This window comes from Glycine soja, chromosome 2, assembly GCF_004193775.1.
Source record: "Glycine soja cultivar W05 chromosome 2, ASM419377v2, whole genome shotgun sequence".
Taxonomy (NCBI): Eukaryota; Viridiplantae; Streptophyta; class Magnoliopsida; order Fabales; family Fabaceae; genus Glycine; species Glycine soja.
Window position 1 is genome coordinate 37,301,480 of NC_041003.1, and position 8,220 is coordinate 37,309,699.

Consider the following 8,220-nt stretch of genomic DNA (forward strand, 5'->3'; position numbering starts at 1 on the left):
CAAGGGCTTAGCGCACAGACGCGCTTAGCCTTATTCAAAGGAAAACTTATAGAAGCAAAGAGGCGCTTAGCCTGATAGGTCAAGCTTAGCGCTGAACAAAAATTCTCAAAATCTTAATGTCTAAACACTTGTCCCGCTTAGCGCACAGACACGCTTAGCGGGCTCATCACTTACGTTCATCAGCAGGGATGAACGTGCTTAGCGCGACATGGTCCACTTAGCGCGTTCATTTGGAAATCCAAAATTTTGACAGCTGAGATGAATAAGCTAAGCGCACAGGCGCGCTTAGCACGTCAATCGCGATTTCCAAACAAAACCGCAGGGGTCTTCACCCCTTTCAGCCGCATTGCCCCTAATGGGCTTCTAGGTTACCTAAAATCCTACATTGACTAACCCTAAAACTAATAACCTTAAGCTAACAACATACAACTAAGAAAACAATAAGTCATCTATCCTAAAGTTTGAAGAATGCAAAATAAAAATAGAAATGTGCTAACTTACTTGGATTGTTCTTGAAATGAAGCAATGAAGATGCAGGCAAGTAGTACACACGCAACAGAAAGTACACAAGTGCTCAAGGTTAGGAAGGTGCAGAGGTTTGGGTGCAAAGGTAACACCCAAAGTGCCTCTGCCTTTGATTTTTAAAAATTGAAATTTGTATGGCGCGCTTAGTGCACGTTTGAGTTTAAAACCCAAGCACTTAGCCTAGCCTTGTGGTAAGCCCAACTCTAAGTTGTAAAGTCCCGTAAGCATCTGGGTCTTAGCGCGGCAGGCTATGCTTAGCGCTTTCTGCAACAATTTTTTTCTGCAATATGCGCTTAGCCTGAGATGTGAGGCTTAGCGTACCATCAAGCTTCAACTTACAGAGAGAAGTTCAGGCTTAGCGCAACAGGCACGCTAAGCGCACTTCCAAGAATTCGAAACCCGTAAGAGATTGGTGCTTAGCGCTTCCTGGCCCACTAAGCCCAGCTTAAAAACTTAAGTTACAAAATGGATCTGGGGCTTAGCGCAAGATAACGCTGCTACAATAAAATTTTCCAGAGAAGAAGTGGCACTTAGCGCATCATCCACGCTAAGCCCACTGGTTAAAGTTCAATTACTGTAAAGATGTGGGGCTTAGCATAGTGATGTGCTCTTAGCTGAACTATTCAACCAACCAATCAGGGGTCTATGCGCTTAGTACGAGCAAGCTCAGGCTTAGCGCGTGAAGACTGAGAGCTTAGCGCGAGGACTCGGCTTAGCGGATAGACAATTGCAAAATAAAATTCTAAGTCTTTTTCTGTCAATCTCTTCACACAAGCTTAAAACCCCTAGTTCATTACTAAACAAGCTAAAATTAATTACAATCACAAGCAAGGTATCCTAATTACATGTAAGAGATAAGAATGAAAAATAGAAAAGGGAAAGAAAAGTTGGGTTGCCTCCCAGTAAGCGCTTTTTTAACGTCACTAGTTTGATGCATCGTCCTGTTATTCAGGATCCAACAAAGTTCCTACTTCAAGGACCTTCTTCTCAGGTCTCTTTTCCTCCATCACATGCACTTTAAGACAAACATTTTGGCTAGGTGGATCTTTGTCCTGATGGAACAAATCAAAGTTGATCTTCTGATCTTCTATGCCCATTTGCAGTATCTTATTTCCCATGTCTACCACGCAGCTTGCAGTAGACATGAATAGGCGTCCAAGAATGAGAGTAATATTAGCATCCTCTTCTACATATATGACAACGAAATCAGCTAGAAATATAAGGTGTTTAACCTTCACCAAAACATCTTCAATGACTCCATACGGCCTTGTAATGGAGCGGTCAGCTAACTAGAAGGTCATGCGTGTGGGCATTATCTCTATCTCTCCAAGTCCCCAGCACATGGAAAGAGGCATTAAATTGATATTGGCTCCCAAGCCTATGAGAAATTTTCCTACAACAACCTCACCAATAGAACACGATATTGTGACAACTCCAAGATCTTTGTGCTTGGGTAGAAGAATGTGTTGAATAACAGCACTACAATTACCTTCCACAACAATTTTGTCACTATGGATGTACCGGTTCTTCTTGGTTAACATATCCTTCAAAAATTTGGCATAGAGGGGCATTTTCTGAAGTGTTTCTCTAAATGGCAAAGTAATTTCCAGTTTCTTGAAGATATCAAGAAATCTGGCCAAATGTTGCTCTTTATCCTTCCAGGAAGGTACCAATAGATAAGGTACCTCCTTTCATTCAATAAGAGTAGCCTCTTTCTTCTTTTCTATGTTAGCCTTACTCTTACCATTCTTCTTCTCAGTCTCAACAACCTTCTCTTTTTGTTTTTCATTTTCAACTTTTTTTCTTTTTCTTTTTCTTTTATTTCTTCTTCTTTTTCTTTTTCTTCCTTCTTCTTTATTCTCTCTTGACAATCTCTTATTGGTGTCTCTCCTTCTTCATCACCTTCTGCTTCCTCAATAATTTCTTCAAGTTCAACTAAATCATCAACTGGTTCCAACGCCAATTCATCAGCCAGTTATTATTTAAATCCCTCCACCATCTGGTCAGCTATACTTTCCTCTGTTTGAATCTCCATTTTTCTCCTAGTCATCACATCTTTGCACTCTTCTTTAGGATTTTTATCTGTGTTTGCTGTAAAGCTGTTTGATGATCTTTCAGCTAATTGTTTTGCAAGCTGGCCCACCTAGACTTCCAGATTCTTAATTGCAGACCCAATGCTCTTTTGGTTAGACATTGAAACTTGCATGAATTAAGCTAGAGTCTCTTCCAGCTTCGTGGTTCGGTCATAGAGACTTGGCATCTACTGTTGTGGCCTTGTAGATGAACCACCCTGGTCTCTGTTGAATTGGTTACCAGGGTGATTTTGCGACTGTCTCTGTTGTTGATACTACTGGTTGTTCTGAAATCCTAGAAATCCACTTGTATTGAAATTGCCTCTGGGCTGATTCCCCATATCATTGACTTTATGTGCAACTTTATCTTCATTAGGGATACAATATCCATATTCATGAGCTCCACCACAAATTGTACATCCTGCAACCTGCAAAATAGAAGAATGTGAAGTTTATGCAGAATGAAGCTGAGTTGGAAACTTACTAAGTGTTTCTGTTAATGTCTCTAGTTGCTTGGATAGCAACTTGTTTTGTGCCAACAGAGCGTCCTGTGAGGTTAGCTCCAATAAACTCTTCGTGGTAGGAATGTGAGCTCGATCTCTCAAAATGGCAGTGTCACTAGCAGTCATGCTTTCAATTAAGTCGATTGCTTCGTCAGGGGTCTTCATTTTGATCTTACCCCCAATTGAAGCATCCGAGAGTTGCTTAGATTGTGGTCTTAACCCATCTATGAATATGTTGAGCTATATTGGTTTTGAAAAACCGTGAGTGGGAATCTTCCGCAATAAATCTTTGAATCTTTCAAGTGCCTCACTCAATGATTCATCTAGAAAATGGTGGAAGGAAGAGATGTTAGCTTTGCCTTCTGCAATCCTTGATTCAAGGAAGTACTTTTTTAAGAACTTTTCTACCAATTCATCGCATGACTTCAGACTGTTTCCTTTAAAAGAATGAAGCCACTTCTTAGCTTCTGCAGATAAAGAAAATGAGAATAGACTCAACCTGATTGCATCCGCAGCCACACCCGCCAACCTAATAGTATTGCATATCTCTATATTGGTGGCCAAGTGAGCATAAGTGTCTTCATTGGGTAGAACATGAAACAAATTATTTTGAATTAGCTGTATCAAGGAAGGAGGATATGTAATTTTCTGAGCTTGAACTTCTAGTTGTGCAATACTAGTGAAAAATTGTGGCACGGTAGAACATGAATAATCCTCTAGGGTTACTCTTCTTGGCTCTTTAGCCATGATTGTGTCTTCAACAAATTCTATATGGGAATGCCCTGCAATAGGAAAACTAGAAGATGCCTCGAAAGATCGAGGTTCTTCTTTTGGAGTTGCTGCTACTTCTAAATCCTGCAAAAAATTTCTGATTCTCTCTAAATTACGCCTTCTATAGGTGGCGTTAATCTCCAAATCGATGGGAATCAAATCACCTGCAGTAGATCTTCTTTGCATACAAGAAAATATAAAAACAATTATCCAGTTCAAAAGAACAATGAATGTACGGTAACTAAAATAAGAACAAAAAGAATCAATGAATTAAAGAGAAAAATATAAAGCAATGCCTTAAAACTGAACTAAACTCTTCTTAAATCTAGTCCCCCGGCAATGGTGCCATAAATACTTTGTTGGATTTCCCCTGCAGTTACTTTTTGATCCACTTTTTCTTTATACAAATATGTTTAAGGGAAATTCGATTTTCCGGAAAGCGCACCGGATCGTCAAGTATTTAAAATTAAAACGGATGAATCCGAGTATCGAACTTAGGGAACTAGTCTTAGACAGGGTTAAATTCAGAAATAAGGCATTTATGAAAGAAACATTGATAATTGATGATTTAGAACAAAATTAAACTAAGTCTAGGCTAAAAATAGTAAAAATGCAAGTAAGTAAAATTGACAACAGTAAGTAGAAGTGTTGGGTGTTTCTAACAGATCAGCTGATGTATATAGAGATGTTTCTCTAATTAATCATGCTTTTGTGTTCTTTGTTATAGCCTAAATTACTAAATCTCGATCCCTAGTTAAACTAAATCAATCCAAGATTCGTCCTCAGATCCCTCTTATTAGACTAGGCTAAATTTAGATAGCCCTTCTAGGTTTAGACTAACTTAAACTAAGCTTCATCCTCAGATCCCTCTTGTTGGACTAGACTTAGCTTAAATAGCTTACAAAATTTTAGACTAATTTAGCCTAAGCTTTGTCATCAGATCCCTCTTGTTGGACTAGACTTAGACCAAATAGCATTATTGTAACAACATATTTAAAACCAAAACTTAATCTGCAGATCCCTCTTGTAAGACTAAGTTTCAATTCTGCTTCATTCAAGTTCTAAGACAACAATACATTTCCCAATGCTAAAGTCACCTAACCAGGCACACAAATGGTTTATCAGACCAAGAGCATAGAGAATTTAAGAACTGAAAGAAGCATTGAACACAAGAAATACAATCAATTAGATAGTAAAATAATTACATTAGTTGTTCTTTAGAAATCCCCACCCAGGGTGTTTAGCCAGCCATTACAGAAGAAACCCTAACAATAATGACATTACATAACCTAGGTATCTCTATAAAAGCTGCTCTCTTGCTGCCGCCAAAGCTCTTTTCCCCAAATAGGCAATGTGGTGTGCTCTGGAATGTTGCTAAAATTCTGTTGTAAAAATTCTGTTATTGTCTTAAAAGTTATGTACCCTAATTCTGCATAAGAAAGGCTTTAAATAGGCTCTGAATTCGCGACGTTGCGCTTAGCGCCACCCTCACGCTTAGTGCGCGTAAGTGGATTTGAGCTTAGCGCCAGTCGTGCGCTGAGCTTGGCTGAAGACAACTGCTGCGCTTAGCGCATTGATCTCGCGCTTAGCACATGACCTTGATATTGATGCTCTGCTAGATTCTTCTGCCGCGCTAAGCGTGCTGAAGTTGCGCTTAGCGTTGGATATGCACTTAGCCCACTGATGAGCTAAGCTCAACTGTCACTTTTAACACTTCATGACTTAGCCTCTTTTTCACCTAAAATTGCACAGATTTCATCATTAAATCCAATGGACATATTCTAGAGACAACTTTAACAATAAAACAAGATTTATTTACAAAATCACTACAAAATAACTATAAATTGGGGGAACTATAAAAGTTTTGGAAAATGTTTTCTATACAAAAGTTAGTCGTATAAGACGATTAACAAGTACTTTAATTGACTACACTGTTGTTTGAGACAATGCCTATTTTTTTAGGAGTCTCTGCTTTAATCAATTACCAGATGTATTAATCGATTACTTCTCTCTTGTTTAAGTTGTTCAGAGGTGAAAAAGAACACTTTAATTGATCACTTAGGTCATCTAATCGATTACATTGTTCGTGAGTTGTTTTCTAGATGTTGGATGAACACTTTAATCGATTACTTAGATAATATAATTGATTACAGGTGGTTATAATTTTTTTCTCTATAAATAACCAGCTTGTGTTCACATCTATATATCATGAGATCATTAGAGAACACTCAATACATCTCAAAAATTGCTTTAGTTTTAGAATGAGTAAGATTTCATACTTTTATTGGTGAATAAGAGATAGAGAGAAAAAAGCATAATAGTATCTCACAACTTCTTAATCTTTTGATTTGGAAGATCTTTTCTTGGAAGTGAGTTATTTTTTTTAGTAGAAGAAGATCAACTTCTCAATTCAACAAGGTTTTTGTGGAAAGATAGGTCAGGTTGTATCTCTCGTACTTGGTCTTTTGTCATGTGTATGGCTTTTACACGGTCTTGTGCTTATGTGTGTATTGCTTACAACATGCTAGAATAGGGTTTTCTAGTTTGGGCTAAGAGTAGGGTTATCTTAGGCTTATATTCACATAGGGTCCTGGTGTTGGATGCCTTATTCTCTTTTTCTGGGGTAGGAATTGTAGATTTCTTGTGATTGCTTGTAAGGATTCTTAATGCATAGTGGAAATATAATTCAGGTTGTGGATTAGATAACTGGATTAGCATCTCTAGATATAAAGAGTGAACTAGTATAAAAGATTGTGTCTTTGTCTCTTGATTCATATCTTTCACTCATTAAAGGTTTAATCAACTCATTCAAGTTTTATTCAAGGTTTGAAAAGATTCAAGTTTTATGATTTTGAAAGAAAGGAAGTTAATGAAGGATAATGTGTAAGGAAGGATTGATTAAGTGTTGATTACATTCAATTCATATTTGTTTTGTGATACCGACCAATACGGGTAAGAAACAAAAATCAAGTTCATCTTCATTGCCCAATTCTTCTCATTCCTTGCCCAATATTCATAAAAAGGCATGCCAGATTGCATTTGTTAGAATGTTTGTGGCAATGGAGCTCTTATTCTGATTGGTTGAGCATGAAGCCTTTTGGGAATTTTTAAGCATTGTAGTCCCATTTCTTGTTGCCATCTCGCACACTACCCTGGCTCGTGATGTTCTTAAACTTTTGAGTAGTGAAAAAGAAAGGATGAAGAACTTTTTTTCCTATGCTACCATAGGGTTTGTATCACTATGAACACACGGACTTCATCAGAAAATCAAAGTTATATGAGTTTGATAGCACATTTCATTGATGGTGATTGGAAATTGTAAGAGAGGGAGATAAATTTTTGTCTAGTCTCAAGTCACACAAGGAAGAATTTGGCAAAGACAATTGAGCATTGCTTAAGTATTTGGGGGTTAACTTGTGTTCTCTCATTGATTGTTGATAATGCAACATCAAACATTAAAGAAATCGAATATTTGCAAAAGAGGTTAATGTCTTGGAACCATCTGACTTTGAATGGAGATCATCTTTACATTCGTTGTTGTGCACAAATTATTAATTTGATTAAGCAAAAAGGTTTCAAATAGGATATTGATGCTCTTTGAAAGATTCATGATGTTGTTAAATATGTAAGACCCTCCCCTTCTAGATTGGCTACATTCAAGGAATGTGTTGTGCTTGAAAATATTGAATATAGAGGACTTGTTAGCTTAGACATAGAAACTAGATGGAATTCTACTTTCTTAATGTTAGAGGTTGCATTAAAGTATAAAAATGGATTTGAGGAGCTTGAGCTGCGAGATAAACAATACAGAGGCATAGCTCCCGAATATAGTGATTGGGAATTTGTGCGTTTGATTTTTCCATTCTTGAAGATATTCCATGATGTCACTTTACGCATTTCTGGTTTAGCTTATGTGACTAGAACTATGTATATGTCTGTGGCCTTTGGGATTGGAAGTAAAATCAAGCAAATGTCTACTTCCAGGGATGTGAGTGTGAGTGTGAGACTTATACATGATAGTATGAAGAAGAAATATGACAAGTATTGGGGTAGTAAAATCATGAATTGGCTAATTGTTGAAAGTTTTGATGGCAAATTGAGTAAATTGTCATGTGAGTTGAGAGATAAAGTGGAATTTAGCTTAATATCACTTTTTGAAAAGTATGTTGGTAGTGAAAATCAGTTTGAAGGTAGCTCACAGAAGGCTAGACTTAGTGAAGGAGGTCATGATGATCCTTATGGTTTTAATCAATTTTTCGGTCAACTGGCTCTCATAAATCTGAATTAGATAAATACTTGGAGGAAGCTTTAGACATGAATCTAGGAGATTCAGATGTTTTGGATTGGTG